The sequence below is a fragment of the Cryptomeria japonica genome, chromosome 3 (assembly GCF_030272615.1).
Source record: "Cryptomeria japonica chromosome 3, Sugi_1.0, whole genome shotgun sequence".
In the NCBI taxonomy this organism is placed as follows: Eukaryota; Viridiplantae; Streptophyta; class Pinopsida; order Cupressales; family Cupressaceae; genus Cryptomeria; species Cryptomeria japonica.
The window spans coordinates 928,887,539-928,913,354 of NC_081407.1; positions in this window are offsets into that span (position 1 = coordinate 928,887,539).

Here is a 25,816-nt window from a genome sequence, read left to right on the forward strand (position 1 = left end):
GTTAGGCTTGTATGTTCTTCTAGCTTCTTCTCTTAGTCTACCATGTCTATCAGGACATCTTGAAGCCATATGACCAATTTTATTGCAGTTAAAACATTTAAAGGGTGGTTTACCTTCATACTTACTTCCGACTGGTCCTTTAGGCATTTTCCTTGCAAATAGTGCTTCAAGTTCATCAAGTTCTTCATTTTCTTTCCTAGTTTCTTCAAGTTCTCTTGCATAAAAGGCTTTCCAATCAGATTTGTCAAATGATGGAGCAGATGATGTTGATGCTTTGAAGGCCAAATCTATCTTTATAGTAGCAACAAGACCAAATTCTTCAATTTCAAAAGCTAAAAGTTTCCCAATCAATGTATCCCTTGTAACTGATGTATTAGGCATTGTTCTTAACTCATTTATAGTAGTAACCTTCATTTTGTATGCCAGTGGCAATCCTCTTAAAATTTTTGAAACAATTTCATCCTCACTTAAGGTTCCTCCACAACATTTAATACCCAAAACAATTTCATTTACTCTTTCCATAAAAGAAGAAATCCTTTCATCTTCTTCCATTTTCAGATGTTCATACCTAACTTGGAAGCTTTCAAGTTTTGTAATCTCGACTGTGGAATCTCCTTCATTCAGTATTTCCAAATGATCCCAAATAGCTTTAGCAGTAGACCTATCTGATAGTCTCATGATTTGTTGATCTGATAATGCGCTAAAAAGTGCTTCTCTTGCTTTGCAATCATTTTCCTCATCTTTTGTCAAGTTAGTTGGACTGGGTTGACCTGGTATAGCAATAGTATAACCATTCCTCATAACTTCCCAGATGTCTTTTCCAATGCAATTTAGATGTGTCTCCATTCTGATCTTCCATATGCCATAATTAGTTCCATCAAGTTTAGGATTGTCCTTCCTGAAATAATTAGTAAACATTGGATCTCCTCAAGCTGTTAAACTTTTACAAAAGAGGACTAAGCTCTGATACCAATTGTTAGGTCTCGGGGACAACTGAGAGGGGGGGGGGTGAATCAGTTGTCAAACAAATTTAAACCAAAAAAAATTTAACCAGCTTAATGCTTAATACCAGTAAACCAATTAAGTATGCTGGTGGAGAGTTATATCAATTAATTTCTATACCGATAAGGATTAGTGCATGAAACATAAACACAAAGTCATCGACAATAGATAACACCAATATTTGTACATGGAAACCCTGTAAGGGGAAAAACCATGGTGGGAAACCTTACCCACAATCAGATCATAGTACTATAGATAGTAAGTGTACATAAATGGGGTTTGCACATGCAGAAAGGCCAACAACCTAGAGCTCACTACTCAATCACAAAATGGGAGTCACACTGACTACAGTTGGATGGTTAAATCAAATAAGATTGTACTACACAAAATAGCATCTTCATATGCTGGATTCAGTACCAGTGTAATGCTGATATGCTTTCACAAAAACCTAGATTCACCTTCAAATGATGTCTTCGTGTATAGCTCTACTTAATCTTGCATATACCTTCACACAATCCTTTTTCGCATTCCACACTCAATCTTACAAATAAGATCTTACATTTATACCATAACCTAAGACCAATTTTAGTAGGTCGGCTCTACAAGATATTACAATAAAAACATTTTACAAACAATATAATATCTGATGCAATGACTAATTGAACATGTCGGCTTAATGCATTTACAACAAAAATTAATCATCTCCATAGCGTGCCATGCTGATCTGGAAAAGATAATGCTACCGGTGTAACCCTATACCTATTTGCCGATAACAACAAATATGCAACTATGTATATACCAATGAACAAAACTCCAGGACAAGATGTCCAGATGATGTCTTCGACATTACCAAGTGTTTTCCATGCCATTCCAAGTGTTGGTGATCATTATATCTTGCCGGTGTATCATATACCAGTAATTGTGCAATAGTTACTTGCTTGCCGGTGAATGCTTCTGGATCTCCAAAGTGCTAGTGTTTTAGTAGGTGTTGACATCAATGACAAAACCATACCAAAATACCAACATTAACACACTAGCCTTTGCTACCATTTCTCTTCCTTTCTCAGGGGTGATAGTTTTAAATTCTTCCATCATTTCTTGCTTTATCTCTTTCTTCACCTGAGTTGTATCTCTGAGAGGCTGTTCACTCTTCCTCTGTTCACATCTGACCTTGAATTTCTCCATGTTTTGCTTCCATACAAATTGCATAAAAGCCCCTGTTGTAACAAAGTTACTATCAACCAAGAATTCTTCACTGGCTTACTTAATAGTAAGGTCCAATTCTTGGCCTTTTAGCTCACCATCAGTTAAATTCATTTCAGCACTGGGTGGCTCTTCAGGCATTCCCTCTTGGGTGTCCTCATAAGTATAGGCAATCTCACTGAGACTCCCTAACTGTAATAATTTTTCAGCCACTGCTTGTTCATTTCCAATGTGGATGGGAGACTAAGATGGAGAATATTGAGGTAGATCAGTTTCTACTTCCTTTCCCACTCTTTGTCTTTTAGGGGAATCCTGAATGTCAATGACATCTTCAATTTTCCTTTTCCCTTTTGAAGTGGAAGGCTCACCTATCACTGGCATCATCACGGTGTACTTTGACTTCTTATGCATTACATAGTCACTAGGTGGGATAGCCTTAGCAAAGGTGGGCTTGGCCAAGACTAGCTTAACCCTATCAGGATTGTTTTGCATTATAGCCTCCCTTTTTCCTTTTAAGGTTTACATGAGGTCTTCAAAATAAAGAATCATAAATTTGATTTTGTCCTCAAAAGGGTTGAAGCTAGAAAGAGGATCATAGCTACTATCAAATTGATGGATAAAATCAAGTGCCTTCTTGTATGCTATCCACTTCTCCTTCCTTAGTTCCTACTCATCTAAGATGAATTCATTTCTGATTAGATCTTTGAGGAACTAAAATTGGTGAGGCCTACCTCTACATACTACTCTTTTTCTGAACATGCCATTGAAGAAGTCCTTAGGGTCTACACATCTTGAAACTGTAGTTGACAACTTATATGGCTTAAAGAATTCTTCAAAGTATTTCCATCCTCCTTTAGTGATTACAAAATGGTGGGCCATGGTGATGGTTGGGAAAATAGTCCCTTTACCCCTATTGGTTAGCTCTGCCTCTTGCACTCCTCCAATTTGTCTCAATACTTCTGCAATCCCTATCTTTAATGGGACCTAATAGGGCAATAAATAAGGGGTACCTCTAAAACCATACACTCTGAAAATAGTAGAAACAGGGTACAAATACATGTCTCCCCAATAGTGAACAATCTTAATATCCTCTGCAAACTCCTTAGGTCTGACGAATTCCAAAAGAGACTTAGGAATTCTAGGGTTTTCTCTGCATAAGAGGATTCTAATCTTAGATGCAAAGCATCTATCAAATTTTAGAAAACTGGCATCTTCTCTATCCTAGGATAAAAGAGTGCTCCAAAGTTGAACATGCATCTCCTCCTTATCCTTTACCTTGATCAAGTCCATTTCCTTTCTAAAGTAATCAACACCTTTGAACAAGAACACGTGCATTAAAATGGAGTACCATCCAAAAGGCCTATCCACCTTACCATTTTTAATCCCTACTAGCCCTTTATGAATTGCATCAGCAAGGTATGAGGCATAATCAAATGTTATTGCTAGGGAGGGGTTTAGAATTTGTGCAATCATTAACATGTAATGGGTTGGCATATTCTTTTCGGCATCCTCTCCAAAGATCTGACATAATGCCCTATACATACCCTTAGCTCTCAGAGTGAATAAATTGATAGAAAATGGTTCCATTGTGCTAGGGCCTACAACTATTAACCGCCCTATCTTGACAAAGAATTCTTTCAATGGGCCACTCCTAAGATGATCCCTTTGTGCATTGTAAACCTGGGCTAATGACTCAAATTCAATAGGCTTTAACAAATTGGAGGCCTCACTGAGTTTAAACACTTTCCTGAATTCATCTTCATTTATTTCAATCAGGACTGACCCCTTTATATTTCTGATGCATCTTGCCACAGGGTCGTAATTCTGTGCAATTAGGGTCAACAGATCTGCATCCATGAAAACACTTGGGACCACAAGCTTTCCTACATCCAGATCCCATATGCTATTCAAAGGAGCTGGGGAATGTCTTTGCCCAAAACCAACTTTGAATAGTCCTAAACCTGATATTCCTATTTCAGGGTCCCTTAACCAATTGCTTTATCATATAAGACATCCCTAGTTTTCAGACAAGGGTTCTTTGGCACTAGCTCTTTGGCCTTAGCCCTGACATTGGTAGACATGGTTAATTGCTCTAAAAAATCATCACAAATGTTTCTATCCTGATAATTGACATTTCCTGTCAACTCTCTTCTTGGTGCCACTCTGAACAAGCAACTATACCATTAGCAATTGACACAGACCTCTAATGAAATAATTCACACAACATTATTTGGAAACAGACCAAAATTATCAAAAAAAGCACAAAAACCTAATTATTCACCTTAAGAGAATCGCTCTACACCAATTTTCTCTACAACAAACTTCGATGAAACAATACTAACATCAAGTTGATGCGAACTCAAAAGGACAAGTTGGCATTGAATTTTTAGAAATTAACTTCGCATGCTTCGGCTTTCTTTTCAGAATTGAATTCACCAAATCGAATTCAAAATTGGCTCCAATGGGTCATAACTCCTCTAAATCTTTCCTCTGTTTTGGTTTTTCGCTATTTCCCAGTGCATAAAGCCTTTGCAACTTTCTTTCACGAAACAACACTGGCTGTTGGATCACAAGAACTTACACTGCCTTTACCTCCGTCTGATCTCTCTTTGTTAATGTCAGGCCCCACCTCCTTTTCATGACTTCGCGGGCTTTAACACTTGTGTACTTTTCCTTCACGAAGCCATGCTAGCCATTAGATCAAGCTCTAATCACCTGAATTTTAACTCTAACCGGGACCATCAACCTCACTAACTAACCGTGCCTGATCTTGACGGTTAACGGTTTTCGCCATTTCGCAGAGGTTAAGCCGCAGGCATCTTCGGGCCATGAAACAACGAGAACCATTGGATCAACCATGAGATGAATACTTTTTAACAAGCTTCAAACCTTTTAAGTGGGGCCCTTATTTGGAAATCACTTACTCTATTTATTCGACGGTTAACAAATGCCACATTGCAGTCGGCCATTAGCTCTGGAAACTCCTCTGGGTTCCACCCTGAATTCACCACATGTTCTCTTTACTATTCCCACATAACTGCCATTTACACCTAGGCAGGCCCTCAACTACCTTTTAGAGCCATGTGGCATTTGACACATCACTATCAAGCTCTATGAAATGCAGCAGCTATCATGCTACATCATGCCTGCATGTGATTTCCACCTGTCTTTCGCCATTTTGTGAACATTAATCTTCGTTTGGCTTGCAGCCATGAAACCACGAGGATCATTGGATCAAAACAGATATGATCAGCTTTTAACTTCGTGCCCTACCTGTCCTTTGGGGCCCACCGGCCTTTTCGCCATTTCGCGATGACTAACTTACTAGCATCTTACCTTCGAGAATCCATGCGAGCCATCAGATCTCAGGAACTTGCTTGTTGTTTACTCTTTCTATGGCAACCTTTCCCGGGCCCACTGCCGACCACCAACTAAGCACCCCATCACTGCTCTATCATCGCCAGCTAGATCTACCACCTTTACCACCACCTTAGCGGGACCTGCCATCTTTTCGCTACTTCACGAAAGGTAGAACGTGCGCATCTCCCGACCGTGAATCAACGCAATTCATTTATCTTTTTCCAGCCCGATCACTCTTTAACCAAGGAAGACCGCTTGTCTCTAGGACCTGCCACGTGTTTTCATTGTTTTTTAGAACATAAACCATGTGCATCTCGGGCTAGCGAATCGACACGAGTCATTGGATCACAATCAAGATGCAACTCTTTTACCTGACAGTCAGTCCATCTGGTTGGGCCCGCCTATTCCTTTCGCTACTTTGTGATCGGTAACTCATGGGCATCTTAGCTTAACAAAACCATGCACACCTTTAGATCATAAGGAACCTACTCACCTTTTAGGAGCCCGATTAAGAAATTAAAACTTTAGGAAAGACATAGAAGGATAATGCGCTGATAAAATCGACTAGGAAAAAATGTAAAGAAGGGGGTGGACACTTTTCACGACCAACGAACCCAACATGGAAATAGAATTATAAGGGTTTTTCTTAGACACAGGAGTGATTTAAGACTTAAACCCTAAACACTTATATGGACCCAAAGCAATTAGAAGTAACAAGGCCAAACCAGACTCAAAATTTTCATAAACTTAGCCAAATATGGGAAAAGAATACCCATTTTTTAAACAGTGATAATAGGCTGTAAGCCTTCTTGCAAGTGCAAGCCCATCATATATTATAATATCTTTTCATATGGCCAGTGAATTGATATTTTGGGTCACAAATCCCACTATGGTTTTTCCTCTTTGAGGTTTTCCATGTATAAATATCTGTGTTATATTTGTCATTTATGTGTTTGGCTTATTGGTTGCACTACTTCTTGCAATTCTATTTATACTAGTATACCGATTGGTGTATGAATGTTTTGATAAGGTTAAAATCTTCATTTCTTTAATAACATTGATTCATGTTACCGGGATGATTTATGGACTGGTTATTGTTGTTTTGGTCTCAAGTGGACATGGCATATCATTGTAATATGGATGTACGTAATGATCTTATTGTAATATGTTTTAGTTGGCCAACCTAATTGGTTTAGGCCTTAGAGTTGGTATAAATTGATGTAAGATCTCATTGTAGATCATGTATCATGGTCGTGTAATGTAATATCATATGCGAAGGAGATTTGGTTGATCATAGGTGATTGAATTGGGTTTAAGGAAGAGGTCAAAGGCCTTCGATATTGAGCTTAACCGGGAGAATTAGGCATTGTAGATGCTATCTCTGGCAGTTCATTATTCTGGATTGTTGTCCATTTATCTTGAGGTGGTTATAACCTCTATGTAGTCAATGAGACTCTTTTGTAATGAGAAGTACGCTCTAGGAAGTGTGCCTTCCTGCATGTGCAGGCCCCTCATTGCATCACATACTTTTTGCAGAAGTATCATCTGACTGTGGGTATTCTTCCCACCATGGTTTTTTCCTTTACCGAGTTTTCCACGTACAAATCATGGTGTTATGTGGTATGGTTGCATTGTGTTAATTCTCTGTTTCATTCTTAAGTTTTATTACTTATTGGTATCCATTTCTGCTATTCTGGTATTCAATGTTTATGTGCTCTGGTTAATGGTTATTAAGTGGTTTGATTAATACAATCTATTAACAACTGATTCACTCCCCCTTAGTTGCTCACCAACTATCCTAACATAAACATTAAAAAAAATTGCCGATGCCAGATCCAAGATATGTTAGCCTCCAATACCGATGAACTTTACTATACCATGTCGGCCTGCATTTCCGGTGACCAAACAACTCTTTTGTCCTATCAGTGTCAGTGCCGGTGTAGAATTTGTGAAGTGTCTGTCGGTACACAATAGAATGAAAACATGAATTCAAAAGACAAAATCATGGTGCCATCAATGAAAACATAGTGAAACCAACCAATAGAGTTGAAGTTGGATGAGGTGATGCAGTTGAAGTTGGATGACTACACTGGTAAAGGAGAGAGTTTTATTTGTGATAAAGAGATTGAGATTCTATGAATATATGACATGATCAATTATTTGTATTGTCATTGATGGCAACTATTAAAAAATGATGTTCTTGATGTTTTGTTTTGTCATCTAAGTGATATGGTGTACTAGATGATAGGTTTACTGACATAGAGATAAAGTCTGTGAAATAGGAATTTAACCGGTAAAGCTAAATTATTTTGATTCTATCAAAAGATTGATGATGATTGGTGATTTGTGGTTTGGATGATAAACTTGTATCATGGAAAGGTGTATCTAACTAGAACCAGAACTTGTGATGATTACTGGAATACATGTTTCAAATTTTTGATGAAGTTTTTCTAAGGTTTTAGTAGGGTTTAAGGACCGGTGAAGAAATCATCAAATAGGTAATGATTTTTGTTATGATGGTGATTGACAATGAGTCTACATGAATTTGGTAATATGTGATGAATACTAAGAGGGGGGGGTGAATTAGTATACCAAAAAATACTGAACTTAAACAGTTTAGCAGTAAATCGGTATAACAATTTTACTAACAAACCGGTTAACACAAATGCAAACCAAACAACAAATAAGGCATTCACCCACAGAAGCAAAATAACCATAACACAATAGATTTTGATGTGGAAACCCAAATGGGAAAAACCATGGTGAGATGAAACTCACAAGTAACTATCTGCAGAATAGTAACTAGACTAGTTAAGGTCATACAATGTTGTTTACCAGAACAGATCTTGTTAAGAATCTCAATCTTTGTTAGGAGATAAGTCCAATTAAAGACTACCTTGTGAGAGGATTTCAGATCCACATATGTGAACCACCTTATTAGAGGATTTAAAAAGGATTTACCAGGCCTACCCGGTTAAGGGTTACAGAATTGTCGAAGATGTGAGTAATCAACAAGTGAGTGATCTAAATACTAGCACAATATGCTTGGTTAGATCCTTGATAGCTCATTGTTAATGCATTTTAGCATTACTTTAGTCTTCAATATCTTCACACTCTGTTTCTTCACACATACGCAATCTTCTTTTGTGATCGCATATGCAAAAACTTCATTAGCCACACGAAAATCCTAACTTCTCTAAAACCCTAGACATGATGTCCTTATAAAGGAATCTGATTTCATGTCGGTCCAATAGGATTACATTGCTTGTTCCTAACTTCAGTGCATCTAGACACATTTGGTAACATGACACAAAATCACCATCAAATTGTCGGTGAATGGTAACTCATCACAAAAAAAACATATTTGTTGGTAACTTATTAGTATTACCGGTTCATGCAACTTTACCGATTACCGATTGATAACTCATCATAGAGTAATACTAGTTCAAATATTAAACCAATTACTGGTTGACAAAATGGAAGACTAGGAAAATGATAACTATCACTTTAGTTCCTTTGTACTGCTTGAGATCCTCAAACCGCTTGAGGTCTTTATACCGCTTGGGATCGGTAAACACTTTCTGCAAAACACCGATAGTCTAAAGACTATAATACATAATACCGGTTTGGAATAAATACCGGTTGAGCATAACTCAGACATACAAAAAGTGATCTCAAAGTAAGTGTGTGTCCATCAATGACAATCATAATATCATCATAAAAAATGCCAACAACCTCCCCCTTTGGCATTGATGGCAACAATTAGGAAAATTTTTGACATCTAAGTGTTTTACAACCAGAAATATGCCATAATCAAAATTACTCCCCCCAAGCATATACACTACCCCTTTTTGCAGAAAATACAATGTATACTACTCCCTTGTAGAGATAAACATGAAAGTATACATAACATGAATCAAAATTTTAAATACAAAATACTACTCCCCCTTTGCCAATAATGACAAAGTACAACTGAATAACCCCTGTTTCCATTATCATTAAAATCATAAATGTTTATGACAATAAAGAGTGAAACTTGTCAAAAACTGATTTAAAGTCCTACATAAATGTCTTCATGGATAAAGACCATGACTCAAGCAATGAGGTAGCAACCTCACTTTCCCTTTGCATCTGGAAAACCTGTTCCTCTATGGCATCCAAGGTACTAGTCTCTTGAGTGACCGTTAAGGCATCCAGATTGAGATAACATTTGTGAAGTATTTGCAGTCTTGGTAGTAGAACTAGTTGAAGTTCCTGCAAATCTTGTGTCTAGTTGCTGATATCTAACTCTATTCTTGCAGTCTGGAGTTGAAATTGGTGAACAGTTTGCCCAAATGTGGTGAAGGAATCATAGGGCATCTTGAAGGTGCTTATGTATGTCTACAAATTAGATTGTAGTTTGTCTTTTTGAGCAAGCACATCAACACATAATAGATGGGGTTGGCATATCTTACTGAGTAGTAATTTCCCCTCATCCATAGCATCTCTTATGTCTTTCCGCACTTTCTAAAGTTCTGATCATAGTTCATTTAACTTATTCACTAAGGCTGTGTTCAGTGCTTTTTGATGCTTCTTTTGAGCATTGGCTTCAACAACATCTTCCAGGCATTGTGCCTGGTCCTCTACAACTATGCATAAGAGTTTCAGTTGAGCTAGAGAGGAATCGGTACTTGGGAGGTTGGTACTGGGAATCAAACTGGTAAGAGTTTCCACCATAGTTTGAATAACATCTTGCTCCTTCTTCCTCCTTAGCACTTCTAGTCGCTCTTGGGCAAGCTTAATGATTTGCAACAACTCTATTTCATTTGCAGATTGGAGGTCAATGGGACTAGTAATATCAGCCGGTTTGGCTTGACTATCGATTGCCTTTGGGGTCTCCACTTGTACGCTCTTTGCTGCTTCCTCCTTGTCCTTGGCTTTTTGTTTTTCTTCTTCTGCCTTCTTTTTCTCCTCTGCTTCTTTCTTTCTTTTCTCTTCTTCCTTCTTTCTTTGTTCTCCTTTCTACTTCTCTTCTTCTTTCTTCTCCTCTTCCTTCTTCTTCTTCTCCTCTTCCTATTTCTTCTTCTCCTCTTCCTGCTTCCTCTTCTCCTCTTCTTTTCTCTTCTCCTCTTTCTGTTTCTTTTCTTCTTCTTTTCTCTTATCCTCTTCCTATTTATTTTCTTCTTCTTTTCTCTTCTCCTCTTCCTCTTTGCTCTTTTTCTCCTCTTCTATTTTTTTCCTCTTCTCTTCCCGTTTTCTCTTTTCCTCCTCTTGTTTCTTTTTCTCATTCTCTGCTTGCTCTCTGTCAGCCTTTTCTTTGTCCTGTTTCTGCTTGTCCACTTTCTCTTTGTTAGCTTTGTCCTTTACTATATCCGGGGTGACATTTTCACCATCCAAAGAATCAACGTCAATAGGGTCCATTTGTTCAGTGACTAGTTCTCCTGCACTGTCATACACCTCATCCGGTTTTTCAATTTCCAGTTCTTGTTTAGCCTTCTTGTTTGCTTCGGACACTTGGTGCAGCCTCAGAGTGACTTTGGCATGAGAGTTGGTATCTTTTACCACTTCAGTGACTTTCCCTTCTAGCAACGAGAGTCTCCTTCTCATGAAGAAGAGGCCTCTATATTTTTCCATAACTTCATAAAGTTATGAATTAGACACATCAGGAAAATATTGAGCAAATATTTCCTCTCTTATTTCCTATTCCTTTTCTATGGCATTGCACCATTTGTTATCTAAAGAATTATATAAAGAATCCGGTGTCACAGATTTAATTTCTGATGGTGACTGGTCATTAATACATAAATATTGAATGACCTCCTATTCTACTTCCTCTTTCTCATTGTCATTGAAATCATCAAAATAATCTACTAAATCATGCAACACTTTTCTCCTAATATTCTTGATAGTTCTTTGACAATGTGTCAAAGGTTTGTAAGAGGAAATATCAATATTTATCGATGCTGATGATGCCAGTTCATTGTTGGTTGTCTTTGTCTTCTTCCTTGTTTTCCTAGTCTTCTTAAGTTGTTCTTCAAATTATATGTCCTCTGAGTCCAGTGTGTTGCCTTTTGTCTTCCGCTTCCTCTAAAATACCTTGTGGGTGCAACTTCTAGTTTCTTGTTTGCCAGTGACCTCTTGGTCACTTTAGGACTTGCTGAAGTAACCAGTGCTGATACAGATGGCATTGCCTTTCCCTTCTTTACTGAAGGCTCTTCAACCGGTGTAACTCTTTCTAGATAGGTGTCGGTTCTCTTCTTCTTAGGATCAAGCGGTGAGGCAAGTAGGGTAGAAGCATACCTATATAGCATATCACATTACCTCATATCCCGTAGGTTCCACCTTTTCTTTTCTAGGCTCAACCGCCTCCATTATACACTCATCTACTCTGATGGTGAAGTAGATGTCCTCTTCATACTTCTTGACAATATCACCAAATATTCTCACCCTTTGGCTCATCTTGCATTTGAACTCATCAAAGTATTTTTTCAGGACTTCAGGATAACCGGTTCCAACTGCTTGAAGACTTTCTTTGATTTGCTTGGTAACTGGTTGGTCAGTAGACCACTAAATATCACCGACTCTTGGGAAATAGCCTTGGAAGTAGAAGAACAATCTGACCAATAGTTGTCCAGATTTAAATTTCAAGGCATTGTCTTGTTTAATTGACTTCAGGTTCAGTATAAGTTGACTTTGCATACAGGTGCATAAATCAAATGAGGCATCTTCCATGATCATCCTATAGGCGACATTTACTGTTACAGCAGAGACAGAGTTAATTATGCTAGCATGGAATGTCCGGTAACCTATCACTATGCAGGCATATTTGACTAGATCATCCTTGATGGTATTGACAGTCATTCCCCGTTGGTCATTCACAGAACCGGTGAGCTTGGTCATTTCCATCTTAATGACTTTCCTTAGGGCTAGCACATCTCCAACATTACAGAAACCGGTGATGGCATGAATAACTTCTGGTGTGATGTCATGTGTCTGCTCTAAATACATTTTGTCACCATGCATCCTGCTTAGAATGATGCGGATGTGATCATCTGTAAATTATTCAAGGAAATAGACCGCATTGTGAAGATTCTTATTTTCCAAGATGTTGTATTCCAGCTTGATCTTCTCATCCTTCCTGTAGAATAAGCTTAATTGAGAATGGATCACTAAAGATCCTAGGTCTTCAATTTTATAGTCAATATAATCTGAAATACCTTCCTCAACTATAACACCAGTGGGTATTTGGGATAGGGCATTATATTTTGCCTTCCGTTGGATGAAATCTACTGAATCAACGTGTGCACTATAACTAGAGTGCAATGCAGAAGCCATGATAAAGAGAGAAACTCAAAAAATACCTTCACAAGTCGATATTTAGGGCTTGCAAATTCCGCTTCGCCTTTTGTCGCTCTGCACTTGAAAACTTCTTCGCTCGCAAATTGATAAGTGAAAATGACTTGAAAATCCCTTTTAAATGAATTCTTCACCTACCATAATAAATGCTCCACCATTAGGGCGTAAACCCTAATTTGTCTTTTTCCATTTTTGGTCTTATGCTAATTGATAGGTATTACATTTGGGGGGCATAAGGAATTTATGGGGTTGAGATTTTGATATGTTATTTGTGCCATGAGGTGGCTTCTTGTTATTACATACTTGCAGATTCTCCTCAGGGTATTTGGTCCACTACCACCCTTTGAAAATGTTCACCACCAGAGTGTGGTGCTGTGGAAGCCAGGTTGGGAATGTGTCTAGAATATTTGTATGTTTTGTGTTTCTTTGTGTTTGCCTGTTTGTTACCCGTCTAGGAATTGGTTCTCCGAGCTCGGGGGTGGCTACCAGTTAGCCTAGGTTGGGAGGTGAGCACTCCGTGGTCAATTTTGTGTTTTCTATTATGCAGGAAATTCAGAAGAAAGAGGATAGGATTCATGAAAGATATTCAGAAGATTGTATTTGAAGATATTTGAATTCAGTTGCAGATGTATGTTTAAAGTTGTTGTAAATAAATGCCTCAAATTCAAGAGAAAGGAGAAGCAAGTTGAAATTTGTAATAGTAGACTTGAAGTCTTAATGTTGTGACTGTTCAGAGAAATCATTCTGTAAATTTGGTAGAATATTTTAGAGATGTTTTAAAGAAAGAAAAGCTTGTTATTTCTACTTCTGGTTTATAAAAAAAAGGGGGTTAAATTGTGTTGCATGCAAAAGCTTCTTGTATTATGGAAAGAAATAAAAGATTTGTTTTTTCATTTTGACTTTAATTATATTTCACTTGTGGCAAATAAAAGATTATTGTTGTTGAAAGATTTCTATGTATTTTTTTTATAAAAAAAAAGTTGTTTTAAGTGAATATTCTATTTTAAAAAAATATATATATAAATGGATTTCTTTATTTCCAGAAAAAGTATAATGTATCTTTATAAAATACTTTGAATTGTATTTTTGTTAACATTGATTTAAAAGCTAGTTTTATAAATGAATATATATATATATATATATATATATATATATATTTCTATTTTTGATTAAACTTAATGTTATCTTTTTCTTTATTATATTAGTTTAGAATTTTGTATGTAAAATTCTCTTCAAAAAAAACCTTATATAAGTTTATATTGAAATAAATTTCATTTTTATTTTTACTATACTTATTTAAGTTATATATATATATATATAAATATATATATTTATATATATATATATATACATATATATATAAATATATATATTTATATATATATATATATATACATATAAATATTATTATGTATTTTAATTTTAAAAAAAATTTATAAAAAAAACAATATATGTTTGGGGCCCCCCGCGGACTCCACTGTGTGTACGCACAGTGGACGACCGCGCGGCGCCCACTGTGTGCACACACAGTGGAGCCGCTTGCGGCACCCACTGTGTGGGCACACAGTGGACGGCCACGGCCGCCACTGTGTGGCCACACAGTGGGGAGCCGCTAGCGGCGCCCACTGTGTGGGCACACAGTGGTGCCGCGGCGCCACTGTGAGCTCACACAGTGGTGCGCGCGGCCAGCCGCCACTTGAAACCCCAGCGACCGACAAGCTTGGTATTCATGGCCGCTTGTTAGCTCTTCGGCCCAGCATGAATCTTCATCTGTTAAAAAGGAAATGGGTTAAACCCTAGCCCGATAGGGGCTAGGGGAGTTTAGTTTTTTAAAATATAAAAAAAATAATATGTATTTTGGGTTTAGGTAATGGTTAAATAAGAATTTAGAACCCTAATTAGGGTTGAGGAATTAAGAGATGATATTTAGAAAGTTGCAATGGATTTAGGAGGTAAGGATTAAAATATTGGTATATATGTAGAATATATATATATAAATATATATGTTTTCATATATATATATATATGGGAATATATATATGTATATATATGTATGTTTTTTTTTGAGCTTTATTGATTTAATAAATTAAATTATTGATATTCAAAATATATGCATAATCTATATGTATATATGTGCATTTTATATGTACACAATATTGATTTGAAAAAAAAATTGTAGAGAAATTAATTAAATTGCTAAGACTATATAGTCATAGTGGGAAATAAATTAAAATATCTCTCCTAATACTTTTAGTTTGTTTAATATAATAGAGCTATTAACTAAATATCTTTTGGAAATAGAATCTAAACTAGTAGGCTTTTCCGCAATTAAAATATAACATTTTCAACGAAGCTTAGTTCGTTCGAAATTAGTCAGAATTTAATAATGAAATTTTCTTTAACGCTTGTCGCAAGAGTGTGTTTATTAATTAAATTAGAATCTTTTAAAAAAAATTTGTACCGTTTTTGCCCTAAATTTTGGGCATGAAATTTTGGTATCAGAGCCAAGTTGGATTGCCGCCTGAAAAAGATCGAGTGTGAGGATGATCATGGTTCGCCCATAGTTATCACCGGGATTCAAAGGCCCGTGTCTCTTCGTATGATCTCCGCAATGCAGCTCAAGCGGAGCATGTGGAAGGGATGTCAGCTTTTTGCTATCACTATCAGTGACAGAGGAGAAGAGGAGGAAAAAGAAACATCGCTCGATGACCATCCTATCCTTCAGGGATATTCAGATGTATTTCCTTCAGAGTTACCGGGAATGCCTCCCCGTAGAGAGATTGATTTTCATATAGACCTAGTACTAGGAGCCGAGCCAGTTTCCAGAGCACCTTATAGAATGACCACAATTGAGCTTAATGAACTTAAAATTCAGCTTGAGGAACTTCTTGAGAAGGGTCATATCCGTCCTAGCGTATCCCCGTGGGGTGCACCAGTTATCTTCGTTAAGAAGAAGGATGGATCTCTCCGATTGTGTATGGATTACCGGCAGCTAAATAAAGTAACCATCAAGAACCGATATCCCTTGCCCAGAATTGATGATTTATTTGACCAGCTTCAGGGTGCCAAAGTCTTTTCCAAAATAGATCTGAAGTCAGGATACCATCAGTTGAGAATAGTGGAAAGTGATATCCACAAGACCGCATTTCACACTAGATATGGTCACTATGAGTTTACCGTAGTCCCCTTTGGACTTACGAATGCCCCAGCAGTTTTTATGAGTCTCATGAATGGGGTGTTCCGTACCTTTCTGGACCGTTTTGTTATTGTGTTCCTCGATGATATATTGATATATTCTCGGAATGAGAAGGAGCATGAGGAGCACCTGAAACAGGTATTGCAGTGTTTGCGAGATAACCAGTTGTTTGGCAGCCTATCGAAGTGTGCTTTCTTTCGATCCGAGGTCAAGTACCTTGGACGTTATTTCCGGTGATGGGATCTCAGTTGACCCATCAAAGATTAGGGCTATTATGGATTGGCCAGCGCCTACCAGTGTGACAGAGGTCAGGAGTTTTATGGGTTTAGCAGGATATTACCGACGTTTTGTCGAAGGTTTCTCCAGAGTCGCACACCCTATTACCTCTCTTCAGCGTAAAGGGAAGAAGTTTGAATGGACAGAGAAGTGCGAGAAGACCTTTCAGGAGCTCAAGAAGGCACTTACTAGCGCTCCTATCCTTGTTGTACCAGATCCTTCAGCTGATTTCATGGTTTGTACCGATGCTTCCTTAGAGGGTTTAGGGGCAGTTCTTATGCAAGGTGGTAGGGCCATAGCTTTCGAGTCTAGGAAACTTAAGACTCATGAACTTAATTATCCCACTCACGACCTTGAGTTCGCAGCAGTAGTGCATGCACTTGTGAGGTGGAGGCACTTTCTTCTAGGACATCACTTTGAGTTGCATTCAGATCATCAGAGTCTTCAGTACATCTTCACTCAGCCGAACCTTAATGCGCGTCAGAGGAGATGGATGGAGTTTTTGTGCGAATATGATTTTGACGTTCACTACATCAAGGGAAAGGAAAATGTAGTTGCAGATGCCTTGAGTTGGAGACGTCATGAGGTTTGCACCATATCCATGGGCACAGACTTGAGGGACCGTATACTTCGGCACTTATCTGAGGATGGATGGTATGCAGAGGTTTGTCAGGTGTTACGTTCTCAGGTTACTCTAGAAGGGAAATATGTGGATTATTCTTTGGAGTCCGATGGACTATTACGCCATAGAGGGCGCATTTATGTACCTTCCTCTGGAGGGTTGCGAGAGTTCATTGTCTCGGAAGCTCATAGAGCTCCTTATGCTGCGCATCCCGGGGTTAAGAAGTTGCATGCAGACTTGAGGCAGTTGTATCATTGGCCGGGAATGCGGCAGCTCATTGCTGAGATAGTAGCTCGGTGTCTCGAGTGTCAGAGGGTAAAGGCGGAACACCGCCATCCAGGTGGGTTGCTTCAGTCTCATGCTATACCAGAGTGGAAGTGGGATACTATATCCATGGATTTCATCATTGGTCTCCCTATGTCTTCTCATCGCCATGATGCTATCTTGGTGACAGTTGACAAGTTGACCAAAGTAGCTCACTTTTCACCAGTTCATACTACATTCACAGCTCCAGCAGTAGCACAGGTGTTCTTGCGAGACATTGTTAGACTACATGGCGTACCCCACAAGATTATTTCTAAAAGGGATTCTCTTTTTACTTCTACCTTTTGGAAGTCATTACAGGCAGCTATGGGTACAAAGTTCAATTTCAGTACAGCTTATCACCCGGAGACAGATGGTCAGACAGAGAGAGTCAATCAGGTGTTAGAAGATATGCTTCGTATGTACGTCATGGATCATCAGACCCGGTGGGAGGAGTATCTTCCCTTAGTGGAGTTTGCCTATAACAATGGGCATCACACTTCTTTGGGGATGCCACCCTATCAGGCATTATACAGCAGGCCTTGCAGGACGCCCTTGAGTTGGGATCGCATAGAGGATAGAGTTGCCATTGGTCCTAAGTTAGTTCGAGATATGGAACAGCAGGTGGATTTGATTAGGCAGCGTCTCAGAGAGGCTCAGGATAGACAGAAGAAGTATGCTAATGCAAAGAGGATTGATCGTAGTTACTTGGTTGGAGACAGAGTTTTCTTGAGAGTGCGACCGCATAAGAGTCCGATTCATTACGGAAAGGGTTCTAAACTCGCACCTCGCTTTGTAGGACCTTTTGAGATTCTGGAGAGGATAGGCCCAGTTGCCTACTGTTTAGCTTTGCCACCTAGCCTGTCACGCATCCACGATGTGTTTCATGTTTCAGTTTTGAGAAAGTATATTTATGATGAGTCTCACTTTTTAGATTGGGATGCCTTGCAGGTGGAGTCGGACGGGCAGCTAGCTTTGGAGCCCATTCGCATTTTGGCACGCTGGACATTGGCCCTTCGAGGTCGAGAGCTGGACCAGGTTAGGGTCCAGTGGGATTGTTATGATGAGGTTACGGCTTCATGGGAGGACGCAGCACGTATGAGATCAGAGTACCCTCACATCTTTGATGAACTCCAGGAGGAAGTTCATGCCTAGAGGGGGAGGATGTGAGGCCTCACCTCGACTCAGTTTGACATTTAGTGGATTTTATATTTTAGACTACTATGGATACTTTGTTTTGATGCATTTTGAGATTTAGAACTTTTATGATTTCAGGATATTGGATAACATTGCTATGAATTGATGTTTTACTTACATGCTTTATGAGATAGAACACTACATGATTATTAGAAAGAATGATATTGCAATGATAGATGTCGTTATTGAATTTGCAGGACTTTACTTTGAATATAGACCTATGATGTATGTTTAGTTTATGTGAATTGGGATGAAAATTGCTTATGTGAATTTGCTTGACAAAAGATGTATTTAATCTGTGCAGATGAAAAATTGTATGCAAGTAATGATGTGCATTGTTGTGTTATTGAATTATATTTTATATGAATATTTGGGAGTACTAATGTGTAAATTGAGATGCGCAGGAAATTTACCATGTGACCATGGAAAATTACGGAGAATCAAACCTAGACTTATGTATGTTCGTAAAGCCAGGGTTTGTCTATTTGGAGAGACAACACCCCGTTTGTGTTGTATTTTATTCATATCAGTATATGCTGCATGTGTGTTATGTGTTATTTAAATTTATTGTGTAAAAAAACCTCAAGAGACAATTTCATGTTTATTTTTGTAAAAGTATTTTATTAGTGTCACTTGACACATGTGTGGATGTAAATTTAAATATTTTATCTTGTCTCTTGATGGGAAAGTGTTAATTATTATTAATTTTAAATAAAATAATGTGTTGTCAAAAAGATATTTTGAGAATATAATATTTGGAGTGGTCAACTTATGTTTGACCCGAAAATAAACTTCAGAGGGGTTTAAAATGGGTTAAATGAACACCTAGGGGTAGTTTATTAGGGTTTCCTGAAGCCCATAAGGTATACCTAGGGGTTAGGGGTAATTTTAGGCAAGTTTCTACTTTATTATGATCTTTTTAATGCTTTAAAAATTGGCTTTTTTGAGTTGAGCGAATATGGAAAATGGAAGTGAAATCAAATCAAGATTTTTCCCTCTTGGAAGGAAAGTCTTTTTGCATTTTTGCTTTCTTCCTTCTTTTTGTTGATTTTTTTTTAGAATCCTGTGAGAACTCAGAGAGTGAGCTTCTTAAGGAAGATTTTTGGGAATAGCTGGTTAATCACCCACTCTCCATTTTTGGAGACAGAAGAAAATTTGGAAGAAAAATAATGTTATGGGATAAAGAAATTGATTAAGGAAAATAAAGAATTGTGGATTGGGCAGCTCTTCTTCAGATATCATTATAACCTTTGGGCAGATTAAGGTTGGTTTCATTTTTACTTTTAATGACTTGTTTTTGTTTATTTCTGAAAGTTGTTGAATAAGAAAATCTGTATTCTTGAAAATGAATGTTTGAAAATCTTTTGGTTTTGTTTTATGAATGAATGTGTTTTGGGAGTTTTCTCAAGATCTCTCTTTCTCTTGGGAGAGAAGAGGATCTTGAGGGTGGTAGCAGTGACAGCCCTCGAGTGAGAGACTCTCTTTAGAGAGCGATCACAAGGGATCTTTGTGTGACCCTTGCTGCATGGCCTGTTTGTGCAATGGGGGTCATAAGGAGGGTTATAAGGCTAGAATGCCTTTGGGGGGCATAAGGAATTTATGGGGTTGAGTTTTGATATGTTATTTGTGCCATGAGGTGGCTTCTTGTTATTACATACTTGCAGATTCTCCTCAGGGTATTTGGTCCACTACCACCCTTTGAAAATGTTCACCACCAGAGTGTGGTGCTGTGGAAGCCAGGTTGGGAATGTGTCTGGAATATTTGTATGTTTTGAGTTTCTTTGTGTTTGCCTGTTTGTTACCCGTCTAGGAATTGGTTCTCCGAGCTCGGGGGTGGCTACCAGTTAGCCTAGGCTGGGAGGTGAGCACTCCGTGGTCAATTTTGTGTTTTCTATTATGCAGGAAATTCAGAAGAAAGAGGATAGGATTCATGAAAGATATTCAGAAGATTGTATTTGAAGATATTTGAATTCAGTTGCAGATGTATGTTTAAAGTTGTTGTAAATAAATGCCTCAAATTCAAGAGAAAGGAGAAGCAAGTTGAAATTTGTAATAGTAGACTTGAAGTCTTAATGTTGTGACTGTTCAGAGAAATCATTTTGTAAATTTGGTAGAATATTTTAGAGATGTTTTAAAGAAAGAAAAGCTTGTTATTTCTACTTCTGGTTTATAAAAAAAAAGGGGTTAAATTGTGTTGCATGCAAAAGCTTCTTGTATTATGGAAAGAAATAAAAGATTTGTTTTTTCATTTTGACTTTAATTATATTTCACTTGTGGCAAATAAAAGATTATTGTTGTTGAAAGATTTCTATGTATTTTTTTTATAAAAAAAAAGTTGTTTTAAGTGAATATTCTATTTTAAAAAAAAAAATATATAAATGGATTTCTTTATTTCCAGAAAAAGTATAATGTATCTTTATAAAATACTTTGAATTGTATTTTTGTTAACATTGATTTAAAAGCTAGTTTTATAAATGAATATATATATATATATATATTTCTATTTTTTATTAAACTTAATGTTATCTTTTTCTTTATTATATTAGTTTAGAATTTTGTATGTAAAATTCTCTTCAAAAAAAACCTTATATAAGTTTATATTGAAATAAATTTCATTTTTATTTTTACTATGCTTATTTAAGTTATTTATATATATATATATATATATATATATATATATATATATATATATATATATATATAAATATATATATTTTTATATATATATATATACATATAAATATTATTATGTATTTTAATTTTAAAAAAAATTTATAAAAAAAATAATATATGTTTGGGGCCCCCCGCGGACTCCACTGTGTGTACGCACAGTGGATGACCGCGCGGCGCCCACTGTGTGCACACACAGTGGAGCCGCTTGCGGCACCCACTGTGTGGGCACACAGTGGACGGCCACGGCCGCCACTGTGTGGCCACACAGTGGGGAGCCACTAGCAGCGCCCACTGTGTGGGCACACAGTGGTGCCGCGGCGCCACTGTGAGCTCACACAGTGGTGCGCGCAGCCAGCCGCCACTTGAAACCCCAGCGACTGGCAAGCTTGGTATTCATGGCCGCTTGTTAGCTCTTCAGCCCAGCATGAATCTTCATCTGTTAAAAAGGAAATGGGTTAAACCCTAGCCCGATAGGGGCTAGGGGAGTTTAGTTTTTTAAAATATAAAAAAAATAATATGTATTTTGGGTTTAGGTAATGGTTAAATAAGAATTTAGAACCCTAATTAGGGTTGAGGAATTAAGAGATGATATTTAGAAAGTTGCAATGGATTTAGGAGGTAAGGATTAAAATATTGGTATATATGTAGAATATATATATATAAATATATATGTTTTCATATATATATATATGGGAATATATATATGTATATATATGTATGCTTTTTTTTGAGCTTTATTGATTTAATAAATTAAATTATTGATATTCAAAATATATGCATAATCTATATGTATATATGTGCATTTTATATGTACACAATATTGATTTGAAAAAAAAATTGTAAAGGAGAAATTAATTAAATTGCTAAGACTATATAGTCATAGTGGGAAATAAATTAAAATATCTCTCCTAATACTTTTAGTTTGTTTAATATAATAGAGCTATTAACTAAATATCTTTTGGAAATAGAATCTAAACTAGTAGGCTTTTCCGCAATTAAAATATAACATTTTCAACGAAGCTTAGTTCGTTCGAAATTAGTCAGAATTTAATAATGAAATTTTCTTTAACGCTTGTCGCAAGAGTGTGTTTATTAATTAAATTAGAATCTTTTAAAAAAAAATTGTACCGTTTTTGCCCTAAATTTTAGGCATGACTGTCTTTTACTGATGTAAACCTGGGGTTCAAAACATTTCACTGATTTGTTTCCCCCTAAGATTTTTTGTAGCTTAGTTTGCAGGTTCTGAGATTTCCACACTAGGTGCAGAAAATGGTTCTTCTTGAGTCACTTCTTTTGGCTTCTTTTTCCAGGTTTTCTTCATATCCGCTTGAACAGTTTCAACATCAATCTTTCCTTCCTGAGTGACTGGTATATCATCCGATATATTCTTTCTCATTCTGCAGAATCTTGCTGTATGACCCAGTTTGTTGCAATGATAGCGAACCATTATAGGTGCTCTCTAAGGTTCATAATTCATGTTTCCATTCTTCCTTCTACATATTGTAGCAGTGTGACCATTACCATGATAGATCAAACAGGTTGCTCTCCATTTGGTTGCCGCTTGATAGCCACCGCTATCTGACTGATGATTATAGGTATTAATCCAGTTTGGATTTTGTTTCCCAAAGGGTTCAGGAAAAACTCCTTGACTCCTTTGAGGATACCTTTCGGTGTTTGCATGATAGACCTACATTCAAATGCTCTATACCCAAACTTGTTGCATGCATAACAATTTTCATTCATTTTTTCAACTTCTTCAACTAGGGCTTCCATGTCCGCTTCATCAGAGGAATTGTTTTCAGTAAGCTCCATTAGTTTCTCAGCATGCTCTCTTCTCTTTGCTAGAGAGGCTTTATATTTGACTTTGAGTTCATCAAATGCTTTCTCAGTCTGAGTGAGACGTTGAGTAAGTTCCCTCACAGTGTATTCCCCCATATCTCCTTTCAAGTTGTTAGACTTAGAGAAAGGTTGGCTTTGATGCCAATTGATGAATACTAAGAGGGGGGGTGAATTAGTATACCAAAAAATACTGAACTGAAACACTTAAACAGTTTAGCACTGAACCAATATAATAGTTTTACTAACAAACTGGTTAACACAAATGCAAACCAAACCACAAATAAGACATTCACCCATAGAAGCACAATCACCATAACACAATAGATTTTGACGTGGAAACCCAAATGGGAGAAACCACAATGAGATGAAACTCACAAGTAACTATCTATAGAATAGTAACTAGACCGATTAAGGTCAGACCGGTTAAGGTCATACAATGTTCTTTACCAGAACAAATCTTGTTAGGAATCTCAATCTCTGTTAGGAGATAAGTCTGATTAAATACTACCTTATGAGAGGATTTCAGATCCACAGTTGTGAACCACCTTGTTAGAGGATTTACAAAGGCTTTGCCAGGCCTACACGGTTAAGGGTTATAGACTTGTCAAAGATGTGAGTAATCAATAAGTGAGTGATCTAAATACTAGCATAATATGCTTGGTTAGATACTTGATAGCTCATTGTTAATGCATTTCAGGATTACTTCAGTCTTCAATATCTTCACACTTTTTTTCTTCACACAGACCTAATCTTCTTCTGTGATCGGACATGCAAAAACTTCATCAACCACACAAAAACCCTAACTTCTCTAAAACCCTAGACATGATGTCCTTATAAACGAATCTGATTTCATGTCGGTCAAATAGGATTACATTGCAAGTTCCTAGGTTCAGTGAATCTAGACACATTTGGTAACATGACACAGAATCACCTTTAAAGTGTCAATGGATGGTAACTCATCACAAAAAATTATACCGGTTGGTTACTTATCAGTATTACCGGTTCATGCAACTTTACCAATTACTAATTGATAACTCATCACAGAGTAATACCGGTTCAAATATTAAACCGATTACCAGTTGACAAAAATGAAGACTAGGAAAATGATAACTGCCACTTCAGTTCCTTCGTACTGCTTGAAATCCTCGGACTGCTTGAGGTTTTCATACCACTTGGGATCGGTAAACACTTTTTGCAAAACATCAATAGTCTAAAGACTATAATACAATACCGGTTTGGAACAAATACCGGTTGAGCATAACTCATACATACAAAAAGTGATCTCAAAGCAAGTGTGTGTCCATCAATGATAATCACAACATCATCATCAAAAATGCCAACAACATGGCACAACCTGCATGAAATATTTAGTTGTTGTTTTGGCACAATTCAAGGAAGAATTTCTTGGGAATCAACGAAATGCTTAGTAGAGTGTTTTGAGGGTTTGGTTTTGGTATAGATTGGATTTTTGTCATGAGTTACGATCAACCAACAATTGATATTGCATTCTAATTTGTTGTAATGATCTATATATCAATTTGTGATGATTTGTTATAATTTGAATTGTAAATTCATGATGTAATTAGGGTTTTGTGGCCGACCTAGTTGAGATGGCTATTTAGGATGACATAGTTGATGTTCATTATATCGGTGGTCTTAGAGAAAGTGTTAAGTTGTCCAAGAGAAATGTGAGATATTCCTAAGAGTTGCAGAGTATTGTGTATAACTGGATCTGATCAAGCAAGTAGAGAAGTATAAGTAAATAGATCATCTTCTTAATGTTGTTCCCTAACAGTTGCAGCAGGTTAAATCCCTTAACCGGGTAGGTCCTAACAGGCCTTAAACATTTAAGTCCCCTAACAGGGCATCTCTCAAAAGAGTGTTAAATCCTCTCATGAGGTTTATTCTAACAAATCATCAATCTCCTAGCTGGGATACTAGGAAAATCCCCTAATAGGGTGACTCCTAATAGGGTCTTCTCTTAACCAGGCGTATTGTAAGCTCCTAGCATGGTGTACTTCAAAAGAGTACAAATACTTGTGGGTACCAAATCCCACCGTGGTTTTTCCCTATTTGGGTCCATGTCAAAAACTTATGGTGTTCATGTGTAGATTGTTTTTCATTTGATGTTCTTGTTTAAGTTTCATTTTAGGCATTATTTCTGAGACAACCGGTTATGATGTTTTATCAAAAGTTTATCAGAGGTTATCAGTATTGATAAGAAGTTGTTTGAGAAAGTATGTGATCTGATTGATAAGGTTAATGAGTTGGTAAATGACCAAGTTGATATGATCTCTTAGTGTTGAAATTATTGATTGTTGAGGTAAATGATTTGATTAATGTGTTAAGCAAATTTGATTAAAGAAGTTGAGATATTTGTTAAAAGGTTTCAGATCTGAGATTAGTTTTATTTTGGGTTTAAAGTTACAATTGGTCTTAATACTGATTCAACCCCCCTCTTAGTATTAAGCAGATCCTCATAGGATTAACACCTTGCTTTCTAGTACAAATCCATTTTAGCATAACTCTGCTACACACATGTAGACACTTCAAACTGGTTTGGTAATACCTTCTTCACAAACAACTGACACAAAATCTCTTCTCCAAGTAGCCCTAAATACACTTTCAGTTAGGGCGGCTATAAACCCTAATTACATCAATAAGATATAATGAATTTGGCATGACAAAACACTCCACTAAATACATTAGAAATCATTACAACAAAATTCTAGATGATTTCCACCGTTGAATGATCAGTGCACATAGATTTGATAAGCAATCAAACCCTTGTTTCATTCTTTTATGAAATT